This window comes from Phascolarctos cinereus, unplaced genomic scaffold, assembly GCF_003287225.1.
Source record: "Phascolarctos cinereus isolate Bilbo 61053 unplaced genomic scaffold, phaCin_HiC Scaffold_9;HRSCAF=440, whole genome shotgun sequence".
In the NCBI taxonomy this organism is placed as follows: Eukaryota; Metazoa; Chordata; class Mammalia; order Diprotodontia; family Phascolarctidae; genus Phascolarctos; species Phascolarctos cinereus.
The window spans coordinates 16623234-16641693 of NW_027556402.1; positions in this window are offsets into that span (position 1 = coordinate 16623234).

Below are 18460 nucleotides of genomic sequence, written 5' to 3' on the forward strand. Positions count from 1 at the left end.
CCTACCATTCTGTAAAATGGGGATAATGACAGCATTTGCTTCTCAGGGTCAAATAAGATGGTATGTGTCAGGTGCTCAGCACAGTGCTTGGCACACAATAGCGGCTTCCCTCATCGGCTCTCAGCACTGCGTGGATTCTAGCAATGGCGCACAAAGGCTATTCACTGGGCATCCCTTGCTCTTGTTACTTGACATACTCCCCTCCCCCTCCAGCCAACTCCAGCCTCTCAAGTGCCGTCTTTGATGCTACTTCTGAAAAATCCCATATATAATCTTCAGCAGGTGGTCACACCCCTGGGCTTCTCTTTCCCCATCTGTGAAAGGACAGGTTAGATTGCCTGATTGATAAGGGCTCTTCTGACTCCACAGCTCTTCTCTTACTGAAGATATTCATCTAATGCATCTGCCTCATTTGGTCTAGCTGGACAGCTAGTGAGTGACCAAGAGTTGAACCCAAGTCTTCTGACTTCATCTACTGTTCTTCCCATTCTGCCAGTTGGGAAGACCCTTTCCCACCACATGCAGCTGCCTCCTGATAAGGTTCTGTGACTTTTCTTTGTATGCAAAAAGAGTGTGCCAAAGTGACTAGGGCACTTACCGTGAAGTCGGATGGACCCGGGTTCAGATCTCACCTCGGACACGTAAGCTGTGTGACATTGGGCAGTGTCCCAAACACCAGCTTGAGTTGCTCCCACACTGCGTTCCCTAGCCCCAGTGACCTCTCCTTGTACTCACAGAGGCAGATTCTGTCCACCTTCCCATAATCTGACTCTTGTGACTGCTGTCATGGAAGGTTGGTGCCATTGCCTGGATACCAGCAGCTGTACGGTATATTCCAGGGGAATCTCCAGGATTTGGTATTGGGCACCTCCTGTGTCCTCTTTGACCTACGGGTTCCCTAGTACTCCTAGCACCTGGTGACAACAGCAGTGATTTTTCTTGGAATAATTCCTCCTTCTTTCCCTGATTAATTGAAATAAGTGGGTAGCATGGGATATGGTGTTTGACACACAGTTAGGTGACACCGTGGATAGAGTGCCAGGCCTGGAGTCAGGAAGATCTGGGTTTAAATTCAGCCTCAGACACTTACTAGCTGTGTGACTCTGGATGAGTCCCTTATGCTTATTTGCCTCAGTTTCCTCATCTAGCATGTGAGTTGGAGAAGGAAATGACAAACTACTCCAGTATCTTTGCCAGGAAAACCCCAAATGGGGTCGTGAGGCCCCCAGCCTTGCCCTGAACTTCGTCCTCTGCGTGGGGCTCTCATCACTCCCTACACTGGTTGTCTCATTTCTCCTGCCGTCCTTCTCCTACACTGGCTGAAGGCCTCTGAGAGAGGGAAGGTTCCAGCAGTAACGTTGATGCCGTAGCTCTTGAGTCCCCGTGGATGTTATTTACCGTTAACAAATCAGTCAAGATGACTGCATCCACTATTCTTCAGAACATTTACTAAACAGGAACTAAAGGGAGAATAACCGTTACACACCTTTGTACCCATAAATCTCAGGCACACTGTCCTGCTACTGGATACAGTTTCCATGGGACAGAATGGCACAGACTTAAATTAACATGGCAATGAGGCAGAGATGTGGGGGATACACGCAACCAGGGCAGCCACAGCTCAGAAACTGGGAGCACTCATGCCCTTGCACTTGCTCAGGAATTGTCCTTCCCAAGTGCGTAGCACAGCATAGCATCTGTGTCGAATGGGTGGCTCCAATGCTAAGCTGGGCTGCCTCATCGCTGTGTATCTCAGCTGAACAGGTTGTGATACTCTGGCTCATCATTCCACAGTCCTATGTGTCCTCTGCATAGTAACTGCAGACTTTGGTCCTTTCATTTTCCCATAATTCAGAGATCTAGTCTTTATTCTTATTACCTAGGTATCATTACCTATTCTACATTCTGCCCATTTCAGAAATGAGTAATAACTTTGAGAAATATTACTCTAGCTTATGAGGAGGAACCAAATTATCATTTTTGTTAGCTGAACCGTGGTCAGGCAAAATGCATTTGACCAATAATCATAAAACAATTCTGAAGCTCAGAATTCCTTACTTATTAATTTAAGAGTTCTCCAGTCTGCCATATGCTAATAAGTAAATGAAATACAGGACTGGGAGGCAGGCTTGATTCTAGGGAAGTGAATGGCTTTTGTAGCTGCTTTCTTAGTATATACCTCATATTTGTTTGTGTCTTTGACCCCTTTAGGCCTGGAGTTGGAGTCTGAAAGGAACAGCCCTTATGTGTCTTTCCAATAAATCTTCAGAATTAATTTAGTAATACTGAACTTTCAAAACTGGAGTAAAAAGTCTTCTCTCCTCATAGAAATGATCCTATTCATGATTTCATGAAATGATAACCTCATCCCTGTAGTTTATTTGGATAACCATTCTCTAAATGGACTTAAGCAGTATATAATTATTCTTCCACACACAAGATGAAAACTAATGGATGCTCTAAAACGTGCAACTGGTCTCATCCCTGTCCTCCCAGCCATAACATGCTCAACAAATAAGACAGTCGTATCAAAAGCCAGTGTTTGCTTTCTATTTGAGCTAGTAATGGATGGTTGAGAAGCCCATTGGATGAGCATTGTCTCTTTTGTGACTCCCCCCACCCCGCCCCAACCTCTCCATCTATGTCACAGCTAATACAGATGTAGGATTGGGAGGCTGCTACCCTTGAAGCACATATTTCCCAAGAGGGCTAGTTGGCTCGGTGCCATGCCATTTCTTCTGCACTTCCCTATGTCCCATTTGTCACAGAATGGCAGAGTGCAGAGCCCCTCATAAGAAACTGCTCCAGGTAAAGCAGTCCTTGGTAACAGTAGCCTATGGACTCATCTCCAGTTTTCTTGAGTCACGTCCTCTTTTTTCAAAAGAAGGTGTTTTAGCTATACTAGGGCTGTAGAACTTCCTTTGGGAGTCCAGGGTCAGAATCCCTCACCTTCTCTCTCTGAGCCTCCTTTTTTCATATAACCACCAGGTGCTACCAGGAGCAATGAAATTGAATGGCCTGAGCCAGATGGTGCACCTGTTTGTACATGTCAGGAAAGCTCTTCCCATACAGGAGAGGCTTTCCTGGCAATTCACTCCTCTTCCAGGGAGTGGCTTTGCTTCCAAAATCTACACATTTTGCCTTGCAAAGGGAGGAGGAAAAGGACTACTCCTTTCCTTGCTTACTTCTGAAGCTGTACTAGCTTGCATTTCCCAAGGGGATACGTTTATGTGACCTGAGTCACTTTGCTTTTTGTAATTCAGTCATCTCAGTCACGTCTGACTCTTTGTGACCCCATTTGGGGTTTTATTGGCAACAATACTTGTGCAGGTTTCCCTTTCCTTTTCCAGTTTATTTTACAGATGAGGAAACTGAGGCCAACAAGGTTAAGTGACTTGCCCAAGGTCACAGAGCTAGTAAATATCTGAGGCTGGATTTGAATTCAAGAAAATGAGTCTTCCTGACTCTAGGCCACAGTGCCATCTAGTTGCCCCAAGTGACTTTTCAGATTTTAATAAAAACTCAGTAGGACTCCAACTCTGAAATTATGATTCCAGCCCTCAGCTCAGCTACAATATCCGAGGAAGATAAACTTCCTAAGTGTCACTAAATAATCATCAAATCAGGTCAGAATCTTTCATCAGTTTATTTTTTAATGGTTTATAAATAAAATCCAAATGGAAAGTAATGAGGAAAAAAGCAATGTTGGACACAGATGCCATTTCCCCCCCAAAAGTTAGAAAATGGAAAAGAAGCTTTGTCTAAGAAGGTAGAGGAGATTGTCAGCTCCCAGAAGAGTGGCTTCTCTTAGGGGGATGGATAGCAGGGAACATCCAGGTGCCATTAACTCAGCTCAATGGCTCTCTCACCATCCTGGAATTGCAAAGCAATGGCTCTGCTCTTCCCATTGGTGCCTGATTGCAGAAGAGGATGAGTCTTATACCTTTCAGCAGCGATCTGGGCATCTTCCCCTCCCAATCATCTGTTCTATGCTTGTCTGAGCCTCCAACACATCCTCATAGTTTATCTTCCAGTAGCTGCTTCTGATGGCATTTCATGAGCATCTTCCCACATAGAATAACTTCCTGTTTCCTCTCCCAACCAGTTTCCTCCTAAAAGTCAGAGTTACATGTGGACCATGGCAATTGAATAACTTTTCATCCTACAGATTAGTTCCTTACCCCTAATATGGATTTGGCTGAAGTCTGGCCACACTGATATAGAAAACATGGAGGTGGACTTAATGTCCTCTCAGCTAACTTCCATTGCCTAAACACTAGGATTCATTTATGAAGCAGCCAGTGGCTCAGTGGATAGAGCACTGGGCCTGGAGTCAGGAAGATCTGAATTCAAATCCATCTTTTGACACCTTGAAACTCTGGGCAAGTCACTTAACCTCCAATTGCCATTTCCTTTTCCAGATGAGGAAACCGCGGAGAATAGGGTTAAGTGACTTGCCCAGGGTCACACAGCTAGTAAATGTCTGAGGCCAGATTTGAACTTAGGAAGATGAGTCTTCTTGACTCCAGGCCTACTGCTGTATCCATTGTGCTACCTGACTGCCCATTCCAAAAGCCAGACTTATCCATAAATAGAAACAGCACCTGGTGATGCAATACACAGTGGGCTGTTTCCTGTTGGTTATGGTTCATTGGTTTAGTTCAATTAAATGCAATTAAAATAATATGTATATATAAACACACATATATGTATATTATAGGCAGCCAGATGGCACAATGGATGGAGCACCAGGTCTGAAGTCAAGCTTCAGACAGTTACCAGCTGTGTGACCCTGGGCAAGTCACTTCACCCTGTTGGCCTCAGCATCCTCATCTGTAAAATGAGCTGGAGAAGGAAATGGCGAACCGTTTCAGTATAACTGCCGAGAAAACCTCCAATGGGGTCATGAAGAGGCAGACGTGACTGAACAATAACAACAACAAATATGTATTATAGATGTATGTATATACTCACACACATATACACACACATATATATATGTGCTATGTGTATATACATATATATATATATATGTATATACACATACATATATCATATCCCTTCTTCCATATTGACCTTCAAGCTGGAATGGTACACCGTCTTCTCATTTTCCTTTTCATCTTTCTTTCTTTTTTTCACTCAACAGATACTTCTATTTGTAATCTGACTCCCAACACAGCTGCCTCATGCAGAATTCCATTCAATTCAATAAACATATATTAAGTGTCCACCATGTGCCAGGCTAAGCACTGGGATACAAATAAGAAAAATAAAGACAGAGACAGACATTGCCTTCAAGGAGCTTACAGTCTAATAGGGGAAAACAATAAAGAAAAGAAAACTGAGAAATGGGGTCACCAGGGGGTACCTGTGTGAGTGTGATGGTCCATGGCATTGAAACCAGGCAGAACTGCTGAGAGTGAAAGGAGAATGAGACAGAAGTTCAGATCTGAACCCTCCATAAAGGAAGGCTTTGGGGAGAAGTTTATTGCTCTGCTCTCCAGCTCCCCAGCCAGAGGGGGGAGGTGACTGAGGGAGCTGAGAAGGTTTGGAGTCCATTGGCATGGTGTTGAGATTTCAGGATGTCAGCTTGTTCTGGTGAGGCGTGATGTTCCTTGGAGTTGACACCAAATGAAGTGTTGCGCTGTCCAATCCAGGATCATTACTTCAACAGTTGCTGATTCCCACTAGAATTTAGTTGCTATTTTCTGTTAAAATTTTTGCTAGTGTTTCAAATGTACTTCTATGTAGTATTAATTTTTTGTTTTTCAGTCTTCTCTTCTTTATGCCTTGCTTCCTTTTCTTTCAATATTTCTTTTCTTTTTTCTTTTTTTTTTGGGGGGGGTTAAGGCAATGGAATTAAGTGACTTGCCCAGGGTCACACAGCTAGTAAGTGTTATGTGTCTGAGGCTGGATTTGAACTCAGGTCCTCCTGAATCCAGGGCTGGTGCTCTATCCACTGCACCACCTAGCTGCCCCTTCTTTCAGTATTTCTTGTACAGACTGAATGTCACTCATACTCTGATTATTCATTATATATTCATTCTTGCTTCATTAGCAAGTGGGTGGTGGGAGGTGAAGGCCATGCATTTCTGCTATTGACTCAAGCTTGAGTTCTACCAGGTTCTGAGGCATCATCCTCTGGAAGAATGATGGGCTTATTAGTTGGGGCTGAAGTATCTTTTTCTCCTGGAGAAACAGGACCTGTTTCTTCTGCCAGAACGGGTACAATACATAATTATGGATTGGAAGGAACAATAGTGATGCAACCTTGAATGAATGAGTGATGAGAGGAGTTTGGGTGAGAGCTTTGGAGAGGAGAGGTACTCTTCATTCCTGCTGCAAGAAAGGACACCTGGGGCTCCAGATTCTTTTGGGGATTGACAAGAGAGAGAGGGAGAGGGGGGGAGACAGAGGGAGACAGAGAGAAAGACAGAGAGGAAGGAGGAGGAGGAGGAGAAGAAGAAGAAGAAGAAGAAGAAGAAGAAGAAGAAGAAGAAGAAGAAGAAGAAGAAGAAGAAGAAGAAGAAGAAGAAGAAGGGGGAGGAGAGAGAAACTGTAGAAAGCAGACATATAGACTAAGACAGCTCTCCATATGTCTTTGAATTCCAGCTTGCCACTCTAGAGACATTGATAAATTTCTCCTTGAATGCGATTGGGGCCTCTTTCTTGATTGAGCTGAGTTACCATCCAAGAAGAAATTCCCTGAAGCCTCCAGAGAGGCAAACTAGAAATCAGGGCCATAAAGAGCTGACTTTACTTCCACATCTGCCTTCCAAAGTCTGTCAGTGCATCTCTCTTTCCAAGTGTCTTGAATCAGTCCCCAGGAAAGTCTGGAGCCTGGATGCCATCTCTTGAAGCAGCAGCAGAGTGCCTCTCCTCTCCAAAGCTCCTGCTCAATCTCTGTCCCTCATGCAATCCCATAGTGTGGTGTCCTCCTCTCCACCACTCAATCTGTGTGCAGCACCCAGCACAGGGCTGCCCCTTCCCCACTCAGCTTGGTTGAGAGATCGTAAAGTTCCCTTGATACAGTTTTATTGTAATAACCAGTCAAGAACATGTGAATTAATATGCCCAAATATAAGGTTTTTATTATAGCTTTCCCCTTGACTTTAGACCTGTACTCGTTGCATATTTTTTAAACTGCTATGTACAGATAAATTGTTTTTGAGGCTTTGGGTTTAAAAATAGCCCAAGAGATTTGGAAGTGGTGGAGGCTCAGAGCTCTCAGCCCTCCCTGCTCTGCCTCCCACAGAGTGGCAATGTTCCCTATCTCATTTTTAATCCTCTAGAGATCATTTTTCATTTCAAACAATAAATTTGATGAGCAGTGCTGATTTGAACTGAACTGTATCCTCATATTAAAAGCTTTAAATATCTTTAAAAATATTGAGGGTGCCATGCATAGCAAATATGAGCCTTGCTTCCCATGACCTTCACCCTATCTCCCATTGTACCTCAAATATTCCTTTTTACTCCAGATTACAAGATAAGTCTCTTTATAACTGGTGATGTTATTGATCAAACCGTGGGTTCCTTTTTTTTTTCTGCTTGTCTGACCCTAGAGAACTTCATTTTCTGGATTACACTGGGAGGAGGCCAGTGACCTTCTCCGGAAAGTCATTGTTTACATAGTCCTTTGCTAAAGATTTCAGAATAGAGGTGCTCAAAGAGTTTGAAAGTACAGAAACAAACATAAGCTATGAGAAACATTTTCTGTCCTCAAAGAAATGAAATAAATCCATTCTCTGTAAGCAGGAAATGTGGTAGTGGAACTAAGTGAATTCATGGGTTGATTTCTGTTCTTATACTTTTCCCCCCTTAGACTTGAAAATATTCAAGAGATAGCATGGCAAAGTGGATAGAGAACTCTCTTTGAGACCAGGAAGACCTATTCAAATCCTGATTCTGACACATTCACAACCCTGGTACGTCAATTAACTTCCTAATACTTAGGAACTATAGATTACAGTCTTACATTGGTGGGAGCTTTCTCACCTGGAAGTTCCTTCTCCTGGTGAAATCCCAGGTTCAGTTCCTATCACTTAAAATATATATGATTGAGTTATTAGGGATGACACAATTTCCCTCAAAAGTTTATTCAATTGATAGTTCCCCCCCCCCTTTTATTCTGCTTTGTCCTGGAAATAATGATGAAATTGACAAATGGCTAGTCCATGGTTCATATGCATATATATATATGCACTATATACAAACTTTCATTCTCATATAAATATGTAACAGAAATAAAGCTTAGTTGTTTTCCCTTTGCTGTCTCCTGAACAAATTGTAAATTTCCAAATAAGATATGACTCTGCTTATTCTGGGTCATCATTATCTAATTGTGGCCTTTGTCTGGACAGCAGCAATACTGTGGATCACTGAGTGAATGCCACATTAATTAATGACACATTTGAATGGAGCCTTGGGCTTGGCTTTCAAAAGAGAAGAGGATCCAGTAAGGAAAACATATAGAAAGAAATACAGAACACACACACACACACACACACACACACACACACACACACACACACATGCTGAGGAGACAGAGACCCCCCCCCCAGAAGATACCAAGAAACAGTCATACAAATAAGAGGCTAGAAGAGAGGACTGTGTGTCCATGGTCTCTCTAGACAATCACTCATGCCTAGGGATCAATGGATATAGGCAGTGAGAGACCCTCAAGAAGAGAGGAAAGAAACTTGGAATCCAAATGAGAGAAATGGGAGAGGAGACAGGCATCCATCTTAGCTGGAACTGGAAGAAGGTTTTCAGGTCATATCCCTTGCATATCTCTACAGGGGAAAGAGAATCAGCTCAGCAAGGAACTACGTGCACCCAGGAAAAGCTGGGATCTATTCCATGATCCATACCGTACATTGTCTGAACCAAACAGGAGGGGTGAAGGTGGGTTCCACTAGAGGGAAGGGTTACATGATGCTCTGTGGTGATGAAAGGGGAGTTCTCCCTGGCTCTTGACAGGCTCAGAGAAGAGCCCATTCTTCATTTTTGTTCAGTTAAATAAAACCTGCCTTATATCCAAAGCCTTTTAGGGTAACTAAGGTAGCTTTAAGTAATGTAACCTAAATTTACTTTGACAGTTGAGTGGAGAAGAGATTGAAGTGAGCAGAGGTCTGAGGCAGCAAGATTATCCAGATGACTGAAAGTCATGCAGGCATGAGGGGATGGGAACCTATGCTAAGATGGCAGGTGTGTGAGTGGAGAGCCAGGGATATACTTGTGATCCTGTGCCCCTACCCCAGTGGACCTTGGCATTTGCTCTATTTGCTTTACGTTGCAAAAATATTACAGATTGCTTCTGCTCAAGGTAAAAGTTTATGAACTGAAGTTCTATAAAGATGTATATTAAATATGACATTTGCACCATACAAAAATATACCCACATGCATAAATATTTGCACATACGCACAAACCATGTGCATCGTCCCTTTCAATATCCCCTTCACTCTACTTATATAACCACCATCCCAGTTCAGGACCTCAACATTTGGCTACTGCTATGGCTCCTAATTGGTCCCCTTAGCCTAACTCGGATTCCCACACACAATGCTCTACCTCCTGGCTTTACATCAACTGTCAACCTTTCTTGGAAGGCTTTCTTTCCTTCCTTATCTCCACCTCTTAGGATCTCCGGCTTCCTGTAAGCCTGAGCTCTAGCACCACCTTCTGTAAGAGGCTTTCCCTGATTCTCCCAGATGGCAGGCCTTCCCTTCCAAGGTGACCATCCATTTACCTGGGTGCATCTTGTTTGTACCCATTTATTTACAAGTGCTTCTTCCCCTTATGATGTAAATTCCTTAAGAGCAAAGACAGCTTTTGCATTTCTTTGTGTCCATAGAATTTAGCACAACGCCTGGCACATTTGCTGTTCAGTTGTTTCAGTCATGTCCAGCTCTTTGTGACACCATTTGGGGGTTTCTTGGCAGAGAAACTGGAGTTGTTTGCCATTTCCTTCTTCAGCTCATTTTACAGATGAAGAACTGAGGCAAACAGAGTAAAATGACTTGCCCAGGGTCACACAGCTAGTAAGTGTCTGAGGCCAGACTTGAATTCAGGAAGATGAGTCTTCCTGACTCCAGGCCTGGTGCTTTATCCAAATGACCACCTAGCTGCCCAAATAGCACAATGCCTGGCACATACTAGACACTTAATAAATGCTGGTTAATTGATTCAAAGGTATAGAAGAAGTAAACAGACAGAAGACTGCAGACTTAATCCTTTACCACAGCAAGGCATGTTTATATAGAAGAATATGACACCATTCTTCATGGGGGTAGCAGCTGATTAGCATTAAATTTGGTCGTTGGTATTTAATTTATCAAGAAAAAGATTGACACATTTCTTTGTTTTTGCAAAGCAAATAAAAACATATGCAGTTAATAACCCTGAATTTTTCCACACTATATTCATATGTAATGTGTTGCTCATGCCTACCATATGCCTTTCTATTGTCTTTTGTGTATGTATCTCTGAGATATAGGTGTGTATATACCTCTATCTATCTATCTATCTATCTATCTACCTATCCATCCATCCATCCATCCATCCATCCATCCATCTATCGATCTATCTATCAAGACATAATCACTAAAGGTTTTCTATTCAACTACATATATACATTCTCCATACACTTGACTTTTTCTTGTGTGGATAGTGGGGCTCGACTCTTTTGACATGGGATGCAATACATTATGACTGGGGGAAAAATGATACCCTGACTACATTGCAAGAGTGAGAAACAACAGACAAAAAAAGAAGAGAAGAGAAAGGAACGTGCATTTATTAAATACCACCTATGTGCCAAGCACTCTGCTAAGCATTTTATAAATACTATCTCATTTGATTTTATAAATATTATCTCATCAACAACTCTAGGTAGTAGGTGCTATTATTATCTCCATTATATAGATTAGGAACTTGAGACAGAGGTTAAGTCACACAATTAGTGTTTGAGGCCAGATTTGAATTTAGGTCTTCCAGACTCCAGAACCAGCACTCTATCCACTGCACCACCTAGCTTTGTAGCAGGCATCCAAACAAAATAGAGAAAAATCATGGAAAACACCCAGCATATTGGATGGACCCTTCATGGCACATTTATGGGACAGGGATGGGAACAAGATGAGATGGGCAGGCATGGATGGGTTATGAGTGGTATCATTGGAGTGATAATCCAAAAAAATGAATTCACAGATGAAGTATTAGAGCACTACTACATGGCTCTACTAATGAACTATTCACTCAACTCACTGCTAACCAAGCCCTGTCTTTCCCCGTAGAGTTGTATTCTCCAAATTCAGTCCTTGCTACCTTCCTTTGGCTCTGGGCCATCAGAAAAGTCATCTCACTGGACTTTAGTGTTGTTTCAAAAGCTTACTAAGGAATGCCAGCTCTCCTTTTTTTATGTACAAATTGAATGTGCTCTGCAGTTGATTTTCTTTGTAAATTAAAATTTCATAAAGCATTTGGCAAAATGAAATATCTTCCTACCCTGGGTATTGCAGCATGTTAATGTTCACCACATGACTCAAAAGGACATACTTTTAAGTTGATTAGCATTTCAAATGTCAAAGGGAGAACAGGATGGATTATAGAGAATGAAATAATGGGGCTCATGACTTCAGGTTTCCATGCCTCTGAACAAATTGATGAAGTAGTAATCATTTCAGACAAATCCTTGGGCCTGGCATTTTGAAACTTGGCCCCAGAGCAGTGAGTGTAAATACAGATCTCTGAACCTTTTGAACCAGGTCAGTCAGATTAGCTTTCTCAAGGGACCTTGAACACACAGAGAGACTATTGTGTGGGACACTTTTCTAGACATGGTTCACTGTCCCACTGGGAATGAGAATACATACTCAACCTAAAATCCCTTGGATTTGCTTTCTCTTATTTTGATCAAGTCAAATTTTGATCAAGTCATAGATAGAATGACAGCCTGGGAAAAGGAAAGTACAGCATTAAGTAATTCAGAGTAACAGTAAATAGCTGAGAAATAACAGCAGTAGGAAGATGGGTGTGGGGAGCTGTCATCCAAGTAGGAATTCTGGGCAAACTCTGCCTGGAATGAAAGGCACTGATGTGGACTGTCCACATAGTTTGGCACCCATGCACCATCTGCCCCTTCACCCTGAGGGTTGTTGTGAGGATCAAATGATGTATTGGTAAGGCACTTCACAGAGTGCCTTGCACATAGTAGGGCATGGTGGCAAACTACAGAGAGCTAGAAGCAGAACATCTAGGTGGTGTAGTAGAGAGTGCTGGGACTGGAGTTAGGAAAATCTGAGTTCAGAGCAACTGTACTGTGGGCCTATCTTTGGTCTGGGACTCCTACTCTGGTTACTCCACTGTAGATTTCAGCCTGGGCTAGAGGCTAGAACCTAGTCCCTGCTCTGCTCCTGGTATCAAAGTCACAGAGCATCTGTTTGCTCCTAAACTTGTTCCTAGTTTAGTTTACACCTACGTCCCACTAGCCGCCACTCAACTCTACTACCTCTATGTGAAGGTTCTCCCCTCAGTCCAAACAGGAATTGAGTAGAAGGTGAAAATACTGCCAGATGGTACCCTGCCCTAATTCAGGAATACCCTGATACTTCAGGGATACTTCTGCTCTGGTACTCAGTCTGTATTTCTTTCCATCCAGGCCCAACCTCAGCATCCGCAAGTTTCTGTCTATCTTCCTAAGCCACCCTGGGATGGAAACATGACTTACCATCTTTTTCTTGGATTTCTCAATCAGAATTCAGTCTGATGCATTTTCTAAACTTTTGTGGAAAGGGTTTGGTGAAAGCTAGGCTGTACCTCCCACTATTCTGCCCATTTGACTCCCAGACATATCTTTCTCAAAATATTTTGTTGAATCTATGAGCTCATTGATTTGAATGTTACCTCTAACGATGTAGAACACAATTCATCCATGCCTACCATCCTGTGAATCCTTGTCCATGTCTTCCTATGGGTTCACTGGTGAGGGGCAGCTAGGTGGCACAGTGGATAGAGCACCAGCCCTGAAGTCAGGAGGACATGAGTTCAAATCCAGCCTCAGACACTTGACACTTACTAGCTGTGTGACCCTGGGCAAGTCACTTAACCCCAATTGCCTAAACCAACCAAACAAAAACAGTTCATTGGTGGTCCATCCAATGTCTTAGCAAGCTGCCTCATTTATGCCTGATACCATGAAGATACTGGGGGAGTACTTAGGGGATCCACATATCATCCCTCACCACAGCAATCATCCCCTCTCCTCTTTCTGGCATAATTTCCCTGATGACATCTTTTACTCCCATGCTTCTTTAAATGTCCTCATTGGTCATATATTGCAGCCTGTTCACACTCACCACACACCTCTCCATTGTCCTCTGGGTGATACTGATTTTCAGTTCTTCAGTTATTGTTTTCCATGACTCTCACTCATACATCAACCATGATAGAACATTCATATTGAGAAGAGGAGCTTTGTTTCTACAAGATAAATAGGAGGTCTTTAAAGGACCTTTACAATTTCCTGAAGGAAATCCAACTTACTGTCCTTCCTCTGTTTCTGGGCCCAGCTAATAGTTAATTTATGTTGTTTGTCCCAGATATACATGGACAGGTGATATATGTTGTCCATCTGACTGCATGTTATAACCTCCAAAAATGCATATTTTTCATCCACTTGATTTTTCTTGAGTGCATGGTCAGGTCAAACTCTTTTGAGAGATTATAGATCTCCTCCAAGATATTCTGCAATGTCCTGAGAATGCATGTAATTTGCACAGTATCATCTACAAGTCGGAGCATCCAGAGACCCTCAGTATTCACAAGGAACTTCTTGTTAACTTGAACTCAATGCTTGATTTCCTCCAACACAGTGTCCAATACCTTTGGTGAGTGTGCATCTCTCTGTTTTATGCTTCCCCTTAAGGTTATGATCAGAATGGTATTAAATAGAGCTATTTCTTTTCTTTCAAGGAAGGTTGAATAATTTTGACACACGGATTGGAGTTATTTTGTTGGAAGAGGACTTTTGAGGCAGCATTTTGCACTACCAAATCAAATGCTTTTTTTTCATAATAAAAAATAATAAGCAAAATGAAATCTTGTATCTGCTATAACTTTTAGTCAGTTGCACAATGGTGAAGAAATTATCCATTGCGGAATATCACTGGTAAATATCTGCTTATTCCCTGTTTAATTCCTTATTATTAGCAAATTCTTTCACGGCTACGGTACAGAGTAATGAGTTGACATAATCTATTTCTCTTAATTTTGGGGGCAGCTAGGAGGTGCAGTGGATAAAGTACCCAGGCTGAAATCAGGAAGACTCATCTTCCTGAGTACAAATCTTCCCTAGATACTTACTGGCTATACGACCCTGGACAAGTCACTTAACCCTGTTTGCCTCAGTTTCCTCACCTGTAAAATGATCTAGAAAAGGAAATGGCAAACCACTTCAGTATCTTTGCCAAGAAAACCCCAAATGGGGTCACAGAGAATTGGACATGACTGAAAAGACTGAACAACAACTAAACTTTTTTTTTTTAAGGCAATTGGGGTTAAGTGACTTGCCCAGGGTCACACAGCTAGTAAGTGTCAAGTGTTTGGTCTGAGGTCGGATTTGAACTCAGATCCTCCTGACTTCAGGGCTGGTGCTCTATCCATTTTGCCACCTAGCTGCCCCAACTTTTCTTAATTTATTATAAAATGATACTGTACTTTGTAACCTGCATTTTGTAAACTTGAACTTAAGCAAAATTATAATGATATCTTAACTCTCCCTGTTCCTTTTGCATCCCAACGATCCCTTTTGTGGTTCATAATTTGGAAAGAGGTGAAATCGTATAGTGATTAGAGCTGGCTATGAAGCTAGGAAGACCTTAGCTCAAATTTCTCCTCGGATGCACACCAGTTCTGTGACCATGATCAAGTCATTTAACTTTTCAGTTGTCCAGGAAATTCACTAAAACAGTAAATTACAGATGCATTGCTGACCTGCTTTGGGGCGGTTCCTCACACTGATGAAACCACAGGTCTGGGCAAAAAAGAAAATTCTTTGGGACAAATTATTTCTCAATCAATCACTAAACATTTATTAAGTGCCTACTATGTGCCAGGCACTGTGCTAAGCATTGGAATACAAGGACAGGCAAAAGGCAGTCCCTGCCCCCAGGAAACTTACAATTTTGATGTGTGTCCTCATGAGATTTGAAACAATGCATAACGCATTTTCACTTTCTACTATTTGTAGCCTTATTTTCAAAATCATATTTTGATGCTGAGATCCAATTTTTAATTAATTTCCTTGAAGAATATTTAAGAATATTTTACACAGAAAATCAATTAAATTTGAAAGTATTTTAAAGTACTTTGAAGCTCTATAAAACACCTAGAAATATGCATTCCAACTTATTTAAACATATCACAAGCATACACCTTTTCTGGCTCTAAAAACAATAACATTCAGGAATTTGTTTTCATTCAGGTTTCCTGTGGGGTCCTACTTTTCTAAAATTTCCCACAATTATCTTCTTGATATGAGATGGTTTGCTTTCATGGCCAGAATGCCAGACCACAGAATTCCTATGTTGTTACTTATACTCTCTGTGCCTCTGTTTAACTATTATAAGGAGATAATAATGCTCCAATCATTCAAAGAGAGAGTCTTGGATCTTGTATTGCTAGTGGCTTAATGCCATCTTCCACTTATCTTTGTTAATATGAAACAAATGGAATCTACAGATGATCTAAAATCTTCATTTTTGTCCAAATTTTCATATTTTTCTCTTACCAAACTTTGCACAGAACCATAAGTAAATGGCTTTACAGACAATTTTTGATTTTAACTCACATACTTTTTCCTGTCTGATCTTAAATAGAAGTGATAATGAAGGCCTGATTAAGAGGAAAGACAAAAACAAAGGGGGAAAGAAAAGAAGCAGGAGATAAACATCTGCATAATCCTCAAACTAGGTCTAATTTACTCCTTTCCTTTTGACTGAGAATCAGAATAGATATAAAGCATTTTTTTAAATCAAGTGGAAAAGACATTGAAGTTCTTTATGTAAATTGCCCCAAGGTGATCACAAATGCTCACATTTGTGGTCAGTCATTTCAGTCATTTCCTACTCTTCATGACTCCATCTGGTGGGTGTTTTCTTGGCAAAAATACTGGAGTGGTTTGTCATTTCCTTCTCAAACTCATTTTACAAATGAGAAAATTGAGGCAAACTGGGTTAAGTGACTTGACTGGGGTGACACAGCCATTGACCACCTGAGACCAGACCTTTCCAGAGGATGAAAGCAAGGCTTGGCTATGGCTTGTGGTGGAAAAATTAAAGGAATGAATGGTGCCTTTTCTTCCTTCCCAGCTGCACCAGTCTGGGATGCTTTCCCTCATACGCCCCTTCCAACTGTAGAGATGCCATGAATTGATGTAATGTGGATGTTAAATTATTTATTCAAGGAGGAAAGAATGTGACAGACATTTGTCCACATGGTATGGCAACCAAATTGCACTGTCATGAATTATCTATGACATGACAATCAAGGCAAATGTACACAGGGCAAATGTAAATAGTGGATCATTCAACAGATATTCATCCTATGCTTACCAGAGATGTGGTTAAAAAAAGAGTTCTGTATTTGATTTTAGACCAGAATTATGCAATTCTTTACTCCTCTTCCACTTGTGGTGTTCTGACAATAGCTAATATGTTATTTGGCTTTTCAGTCATGTTACATGTCAGAAGACCACTGTCTATGAACCTAGCAAAGCTGCCTAATTCACATTCAATTTATGGTGGAATCCTTTGGTGCCCTGTCAAAGTTCTACAGAGTAACTTGATGTTTGATACTGGTGACTTTAGTGGGAAGAATACTCCTGGTAGAGGCAAATATCTCCTGATCAGCTAACGATTTAGATGTCTTTCGATATTTTCCTTCAAACAAGGCTGAAGGAGGGAAAGATCTGGGGGAAAAAACAAAAAGCAAGGCTTCAAAATAACAGAATAGAGAAGACATAAAGCCCTATGGGGAGCAAATCCACCAAAGCCAATGATCTTAGGCCCAATTTGGCATCATGCATCCTTTGAAGATGCTCAATAAAGATGAATTTATCTTTACAAAAATATTTTCTTCCATATTTCTGTTCAACTTTTCCGACAATTTTTAATCAAAAATGAGTCCTTATCCAGTAACTGGGGTATTTATGTGTATTAAACTCTGGGTTACTAGATTTGTTTGCTTCTGTATGTTATGTACTTAATATATTTCACTGATTGACCTCCCTTATTTTTAACCAGCACTAAATTGTTCAGAGAATTACTGCTTTGCAGTACAGCTTGTGGTCTGGCACTGCTAAATCCCTTCATTTCCATTTTCTTCCCATTATTTTCTTAGTATTTTTTTCACCTTTTTGGCCTCCATATGAATTTCATTTTTTTTTCTAGTTCTATAAATTCATCCTTTCTTAGTTTAGCTGTTATGGCATTGAACAAGTAAATTAATTTAGAGTAATATCTCACACCTTATACCAAGATAATCTCCAAATGGATATATGACCTATATAATATAGGTCATGTCATAAATAAATCAGAAAAATATGGAAAAAAAATTACCTATCAGATTTAAGGATAGAAGAAAAGCTCATGACCAAACAAGGGACAAAGAGTATCATAGATGATGAAATAGATCATTTTGATTATGTAAAAGTTGAAAGGTTTTTCACAAACAGATTAAATAAAAGCTAAAATTAAAAGGGAAACATTTAACCGGGAATAAATTTTTTTTCAGCAAATTTCTCTGATGAAGGTCTGATTTCTAAGATAAAGCTATACTATAATACATATTAGATATATATGCAATTGGTTCAAGTTGATAAGAATAAGAGCCATTCCCCAGATGATAAATGATCTAAAGATATGAGCAGGTAATTATTAAGAGAAGAAACCCAGACAATCTGTGGCTATATAAAAAAATGCTCCAAATCACAACTAATTAGAGAAATTCACATGAAAGTAATAGTGTTGTTTTACCTTATACTCCTCAGCTTGTCAAGATGACAAAAAAAAAAAGGAAAGGAATATTACAAATGTTGGAAGACCTGTGGGAAAACAAGTACATGGATGCCTTATTGATAGACCCAAAAATGGGTACAATTTGGATTTATGCCAAGAATTACTAACCAGTGTGTACCCTTTGATCAAGTTCTACCACTCTTAGTTCTATACCCAAAATGGATCAAAGAAAGAGAAAAAGACCCCATTTGTGCAAAAATATTTGTAACTGGTTCTTTTTTTTGGGGGGAGGCAAAAACACAAAACAAACAAACCTGGAAACTGAGGGGGCATCTATTAACTGGAGAATGGCTAAATAAATTGTGGCATATGAATGTGATGGAGTATTACTGTGCTGTAAAAATGAGGAACTAGATTACCTAGAAGAGACATTCAAAGAT